The sequence below is a fragment of the Cynara cardunculus genome, assembly GCF_001531365.2.
Source record: "Cynara cardunculus var. scolymus isolate 2C chromosome LG 15, CcrdV1, whole genome shotgun sequence".
Lineage (NCBI taxonomy): Eukaryota > Viridiplantae > Streptophyta > Magnoliopsida > Asterales > Asteraceae > Cynara > Cynara cardunculus.
The window spans coordinates 873340-880977 of NC_037542.1; the positions used below are offsets into that span (position 1 = coordinate 873340).

A 7638-nucleotide genomic window follows, 5' to 3' on the forward strand; every position below is an offset into this window, starting at 1 on the left:
AAGTATCGTTGTCTCTGAATGAATTTCAAAACAAGTTCTTCAACGATCACTGAACAAGCTCAGTGTATGATCGCTGGAACTGAAATTACAGATACAGAAATACATCGAAAGGAAAAAGGGATTATCATCAAATCACTGAGAGAGAGGATCAACAGTCTCCAACTGGCATTGTATGTGTTAATGTAGGGATTCGATCTGTTATGAACATAATTCACACTTTCAGCATTTTGTGGACAAAGTTCATAAGAGTGTTCCCCTCCACAACAGACACATTGCACTGAGAGGGCAGCTGGAATAGGTGATGTGACAACTGACTGCACTCCTTGGCCAGAAGTTAGATTTTTAAGCATATTGGCCATAGAAGAGAGTTGTGCTGTCAATGCAGTATATGCATCAACATCATGTATTCATGTTGTCTTCTTTTGCGGTTGGGCACGTGGATCAGCCCAATGTCCATTATTAGCAGAAATTTTCTCTAGGATCTCATATCCTTCATTGTAGGTCATAGTTGTAAAGGATCCGCCTGTAGTCGCATCGAGCATTTGTTTTGCCATGGGATTTAACCCATTGTAAAACGTCTCGAGTTGAATACAGTATGGGATGCCATGGTGAGGGCATCTTCTTAACAACTCTTTGAACCTTTCCCAAGCGTCAGGAACAGCTTCATCGTCCATTTGTTTAAAAAGGCAAATTTCATTCCTGGACTTAGCGTTCCTGGTTGGTGGGAAATATTTTCGCAAAAACTTTTCCGCCATATTACTCCATGAAGGCACAGACCCCAGAGTTAATGAATTGAACCATGCCTTTGCCCGATCCCTCAGAGAAAATGGGAATAAAGTGAGTCTCAGAGCGTCATTAGACACTCCTGAGATCAGGAAAGCATCAGTGATTTCCATAAAGGATTTCAAATGTGAGTGTGGGTCCTCCGAAGGTAATCCGGCAAATTATCCGTTTGTTTGCAACATGTGAAACATAATAGGTTTTAGTTCAAAATGAAGAGCGGTCATATGCGGCCTAACTATCGCGGAATTTAATTGCTCAAAATCTGGAATGGCATAGTCCATGATCCTTCCATTTTTGGAATTTGCCAAATTAATGATATTCGGAGTTTGCTCACTTGGTTGTTCATTATTCTCCGACTCTGTTTCCTCTTTATGATTATTATGGTGGTGGTGTTCTTGCTGAAAATTCGGAAAAGGTGGTATTGTCCCAAAGGCAGGCGGTTGGTTTTCTAAATGTGGAATCTCAGGGATGATTGGGGGAGGTAACTCCATGTTGGGAGAGAGTAGAGCAAAAAATGCTCGTTGAGCCCTCCTTCTTTGGCGAAACGTTCTCTCAATATCGGGATCCAATTCAAAAAATTCCCCGCGATGTCTCCGTCACATACACCACTTTTAAAAAGATTTTAAAAACGGGACAAGAAAAATCAAATCTTTTACTTTACTAAAAAGAAAACTTTTAACTAACTAATCTCCGGCAGCAACGCCAAAAACTTGATCGGTCTTGAAACCACAGACTACAATCAGGACCAAAAGCAAGTATACAAATAGTCCCAATATCGTCTTTCAAGTAATAAAAGTAGTACAAGTACCGAGTATCGTCCACAGGGATCGTAGTAAAAGTTTAAAAGAAAGTAAAGTTAATGAAATGATTTCAGAAGGCGAATTCGAAGACTTAGATTTGAACAGAGTTAACACAACTAAAAACAGGAGATAACAGAATATAAAAGCAAGCTAGGGTGTATGACTTTTCGGGTGAGATGCAAATACTAATTCTAGTCGACCAATGCTGTCAAAATGCTACAGCATGAAACCATGCTGACAGATTGCTACAGCAGTCAATCAGTAACAACTATTTTTACCAATTACTTTGAAGGTATTCCTCTCGGACTTCACCAATGCACTGATATTATAGCTTTCACCCATATCTCTATGAGATATCCAGACCAATGAAAATGACAAATGGTGTCTTCAAAGTATATGGATAAACAAATCTCTTTGTTAAAAATTACCCTCTCGAGTGGATTCCCATATCATTCAAGTTGATGTGTTCTGAATGGCTCATATCTGAATCCATTCCACTTTAACACTCAAGAGTGATCAACCCATTGAGAATTAACAACTTAGAAAATACGGACAACAAATCTCGTTGTTAGCAAATCTCTCAAGTCTACTTTCCATATCATCCAAGTTGACGTGCAAACAATGGCTCAGCTTAGAGTCMAMGDCACTTTAACACTTTCAAAGTGATCAACTCGTCAAGAAGTGTCATTGGTTTTATAAAACTTGAAATGAAAAAGTAAAACATCGTTGTTACATGAAAGGGTCGACTATATTTTGGTTTAAAAACTCACCCTTTTCGTCATACACCCGAGCTAATAAAATTAGCTACTCATGACGAAAAATAAATGACAAGAAATATAAATTGCGATAAGTAAAGACATAAAATAAATGCGGAAAGTAAATGACGGAATATAAATGACGGAATAATAAAGATGCGGTAAGCGTAAATAAATAAATGACGGAATATAAATAACGGTAATATAAATAAAGCGATTAAAGAACTTGAAATACCAAAAGATTTCTAATTTTTAGAAGACAACTTATTCTCCAAGTAGTTTGGAGAACTACTTGAGAGAAAAGTGTGGAATAGAAGTTGAGGTGTGTTGAATGAGGTGTCTCCAATACTCCTCCCAACATCCCTTTTTATACTAGGGATGGAGTGAGGGCAAAAAGGTAAAATCACACCCAACTAGTTCAAAAGAAACTAAATAGTACATAATAGTAAACTAATATTTAGAAAGTAACTACAATTAGTCTTGTAAACTCCAGCTAATCTGATTAAACTACAGTTGGTTCACTTTAGAAGGCTTTCAAATGTCTTCCCAAGTCATGTCAGTCAACTCCAAGTCTCATCCATCTCTTCATCTGCCATTAGGTCATGCTACCACATTCCCACAGCATCGACCTGCTCCAATTTGTCCAAAATAAGCTTAATTTAGACCAAAATCCACTAGAAACAGGTTCATCACTTACTTCAGCATAAAAATAGAGAAAATAGATAAAATGACTCAAAGTTGGGATATAAATGAAAAATAACCTATCTAAAGAGAATAAAAAGGTACTTTACGTACTAAATACTTAGTACGTATCAGTAGCATAATCATAATGCTTTTTAAATGCAATTACATGAAACATTGTGAGAATTTTCCTATTGGCTTGATCTTGGCTGCCAAATTTGCTAGAAGTGCACTTGTTGGAAAAGGAAAATACACAATACCAAGTAGTAGGTATGCACTTCCTCTTGGGTTGTTAGGACTAAAATAGTCCTAATTATTAGAAAGTTCTATAAAGTCCTTTTACTTGTATTGTATTGTTATATTCAAGTAATTGGGCTAAGGGCCTTGGGCTTTACATTGTAAATGTTATCTATAAATAGGTGACATGGGCTTAGAATAGTCAGTTGTTCATTCTGTATTCATCTTCACAAGAGAGTTTTCTAGAGATTTGAAAGAGTTTGTTCTTTACTGTTTTTATCAATATGATAATCATCCATTTCATCAAGTTCTTGATCTTCATCTCTTAATTCTCTCAATTACTTTTTGTATATTGAATTGTTGTTAGATATGTGACTCATAATTGGTATCAGACCAGAATCAAAACATCTATTAGATACGATCATTCTTTCTGCAGCAATTTCAACCAAAGTTTCTACTTTTGGCTATGGAGCAGTACTCATATGGACCTCAACTTCCTATTCGACTATTTTATGCTTAAAAGATCATAATTCACCATTGATTTCAATATTCTAATTGAATTCATTCTACAGGATTTGGTTATTGGTGAATATAAATCTATTTCAATCATCAATTTTGGAATTTACTTTATAAGTTTTGATAATTTGATGATTTTTGGTCGAACTGTGCCTTGATACTGTCAAATATTGCTTCATCACTCTTTAAATGTTCTTGTTGAGTGATAAAGGGTTGTTCATCGCCTAATGAAGGTTTGAAGATAGATTAAGCAATAAAAGAGTGCTTATCGGCCAAAGGATTGATTTTCTAACTTGGTATTGTAAACTGTGTTGAGCGATAACTTTCTTGACTTGGATGAGTTTTTGTAAGTTTTGAGCGACAATACCTTTTCATCGCCTAAAGCTTGCCCAATGACCATGCTCATCGTCCAAGTCATGAGCTTTCAAGATGTTATTCGCCCAAAGTGTTGAGCGATAAGAATGCTCATCGCCTAACACATCAAGGGATGAAGTGTAGTTTGATGGGCAATGAACTTAATAGTTTTCCTTGTTACTTATCTTGAGCAATAATGTGTTGCCCAATAACCTCTCTATCCGCCTAATGCTTCAAGCAATGACCCTTATTTTGAGTGATGAAAGAAAGTTGCAGTATATCCTCCCAAGGCATGAGCGATTACATTGCTCATCGCACAAGGCGTGGGCGATATACAGGTTTCATGGGGGTACCCCCCTAAGGCATGGGCGATAATATGGAAAATCCATCTTCATCGCTCATCTTCCTAAATCGAAACGTGATGCTGACTGCCATGCTATAAGAAAATAAGTTGTGTCTTCTCCATCAGCAATTGCTTTTGGCGTAGTAGTAAGTGCTTGTATTCTAACATTTTATCAGCGTCTCAGAGTTGGAATATTCTCTAACAAATATCACGAGGTCGATAAGAAGACAATTAAAACGTTAGTGTACTTTAGACAAAGATTCAGATTTTTCACAGAGAAAACGTTTATATTGTCTCACCAGATTTATCTTCCTCGAATGTTGTACATCATATGTACCTTCATATTGAAAATATAGAGTGTCTCACATGGATTTCGAGGTTCTTAGCTTCATTATAGAGTGATAAACCTTGTCAGGAAGAGATATGGCTATTATAGATCTAGCTCTATTATCTAAAGTCATCTTTTTCTTGTCTTTGTAACTCTATTAACAAGGGAGCTTAGAAATATGCCTCTCAGGAATAGCGGCAGTCATAACAGTTGCGTGAACTGCTGGAGATATTGAGAATTGAACATAAGGTCCATTCTCAATATAATATGGAATCTCAGGATCCACACATTCCAGGAAAATGGACATCCGATTCTTCGGAGACTGAATTTGTGTCTGATGAATTGGGGAGGTTTGGCAAGAGAGTCATTATCCATGAAAGTTTTTTCTTGAATTTTGCAGGTTAGTAAATTATCTTAAAGAAAGGAGATAATAAATACTACTCTGACACCACTTGATGGTCCCAGACGAATCTACAAGAGTTTATAGGTAACAGTTTATAGAAGAAGGGGGTGAATACAAATACATAAAATTCACCTTTTAAAGTCCTTTATTGATATGAGAAGATCAATACATAATTTACAAATTGTTTGTAGAAAAAGATAAGATACAAAATTTATCAAAACAATCTAAGAAGCACACAAGATGTAGAAAAGCAAGAGAGAAAAGGTTTGCTTAAGAAGATGTTATAATTTTGCTTGAGAGTAAGCTTAATTTTGCATGTATGTGTTGTTCTTCGTTGTAGGTAAGCTTATCTTTGTGGATATGGAGAAGAGAGTCTCATTGGCTATTTGTACCCATTACATTAAATGCAAGTCAGAGGGTACAAAGCACGTGGCAAACTTCTAGAGATGAACTTGTTCTTTGTATTCATATATACAAGCTTTTGGCCGTATATGAACAATAGTCTTCCAAAAGTAGGTAAGCACTTTTGGAGACAATAGAGTGACTTCGTACATTTGCTTTACTTTGAGAGGTATGGGGTTGTCCTTTGTGTGCAGGAAGATAAGACAAAAACTAATCTTGTAGAACAAGTATCATTTGATCGCTAGCACCGGCATAACTCTAGAGTTTCTTCAGTGTTCGCTAAATCTCGAATATACTTCATACTTGATTGTAGACATGCTTGTTATCACTGAAAACCGCTCCAGATCATAAACTCCATGTCTCTGTCTTCAGCTTTATCTTCGACATCGTTGAAAGTTCTTTTGGTGTGAGTTTTGTCTTCTTGAAAAATATTTGTTCATTAGAGAAGTTTACAATACATGTTCAGTGATCACAGAACAGACTCCGTGATGATTATTGAAACTGAATAAAACATTACTAAGTATTTTTCGTTAGGTATAAAAGATCATCATCAAATCATTAAGAGAGTCTGGATTAACAACTTAATAATTCAATAATTTACCTAAAAATAGTTAAAAGTTTTAAAAGTAACAATCTAAATTTTTTATAATATATATATATATATAGGTTAAACAACTCCAAGCACAAATTATTATATTTTTCAAACAAATAAAGTATTTAATACTCGATCTAAATTATGTATAAGCTTTGAATTAGTAAAATAATTTATTATATTTTTCAAACAAATAAAGTATTTAATATTCAATCTAGATTATGTATAAGCTTTGAATTAGTAAAATAAATTATTATAATTTTTAAACAAATGAAGTATTTAATATTCAATCTAAATTATGTGTAAGCTTTGAATTAGTAAAATAGTAATGTGCAGAGCGTCATGGGCGGGTGGAGAAAACGAAGGATTCAAATAAAATATATCCAAATCATGAGTCAAAAGTCAATATTTGTGTACCTCAATATTTTAAACTAAAAAACATCTTCACTTATATTTTTATAATATTTTATATACATCTAGATCAAAATATTTATGAATTATCCAATAAAATACCAAAAAATTTCATCCATGTTCATATTACGATACTTATAGTTTATTCAGTCGGTTATAGTTATATATGATTATTTGATAATAATTTAATGATATAAAAAATAACTTATTCATCAAGCTTCTAGGGGAGAAAATGGCTTATTTATTAAGCTTTTAAAAGTTTGGATCTTTTTTTTTTCAAACCTACCTCTCGGAATTTAAATATATGCTTCTTTCATCTACAGAAAATCCTCCTAAAAAAACTTTCCTCAATTTATACAGACAAATTGATTCACATAGACAATTTTATCCATACATGACTTAATGAGAAACCAACCAAACAAATAGCCCCTTAGTGTTACTAATATTTAAATGTTTCAAAATAATGTCATTAAGTATATAATTTTTCTTTTTTCTTATAACTTTGGGTATTTGAATTAGATTGTACTAACTCAATCAATCTATAAAACTCTTAATTTCATCGTCAAACGACCGTTCAACGTCTTTAAAAGAAAATAAGATGATAATTGGGGATTATATGTTTATAAAGCATGTATTCAACACACCTAAAATAGAAGATATTTAAACCATAGAGAGAAAGAAGATTAAAACTTGGATCAAATATAATTACCCAACAAAGAGGAAATAGTAACAGAGTTTACATCAAAGAATGGAGGGTAGCCAACAATTTACAAATCTAAATCAATTTTAGATCTAGGTTACAACTGAGTGTCGCTACAATCCTCAAAATAATATTTATCAGCAGTAACTCCCGAATGTCCTCCAAAAGATGATAACTTAAAAATGTCTCTACTGGAAAACATTGCTCCACTCAAGCATTAGGACCCCACTGCCAAGAGATCTTGATATACATAACAATTAAGAAAAAGTGTCAATTATAGCATAAAGCTATAAAATAATAAAACTGAAAATGTAGCTTTAACAAGTCATTTCA

General features: G+C 34.0%; 1 non-coding gene across 1 annotated transcript; it reads left to right on the forward strand.

Moving 5' to 3' along the window:
- The first annotated feature begins 600 nt into the window (after positions 1–600).
- Positions 601–707, forward strand: LOC112528844. The gene has a single exon (XR_003070863.1). It is a non-coding gene; the product is annotated as a small nucleolar RNA R71 (small nucleolar RNA).
- The last annotated feature ends 6931 nt before the right edge of the window (positions 708–7638 follow it).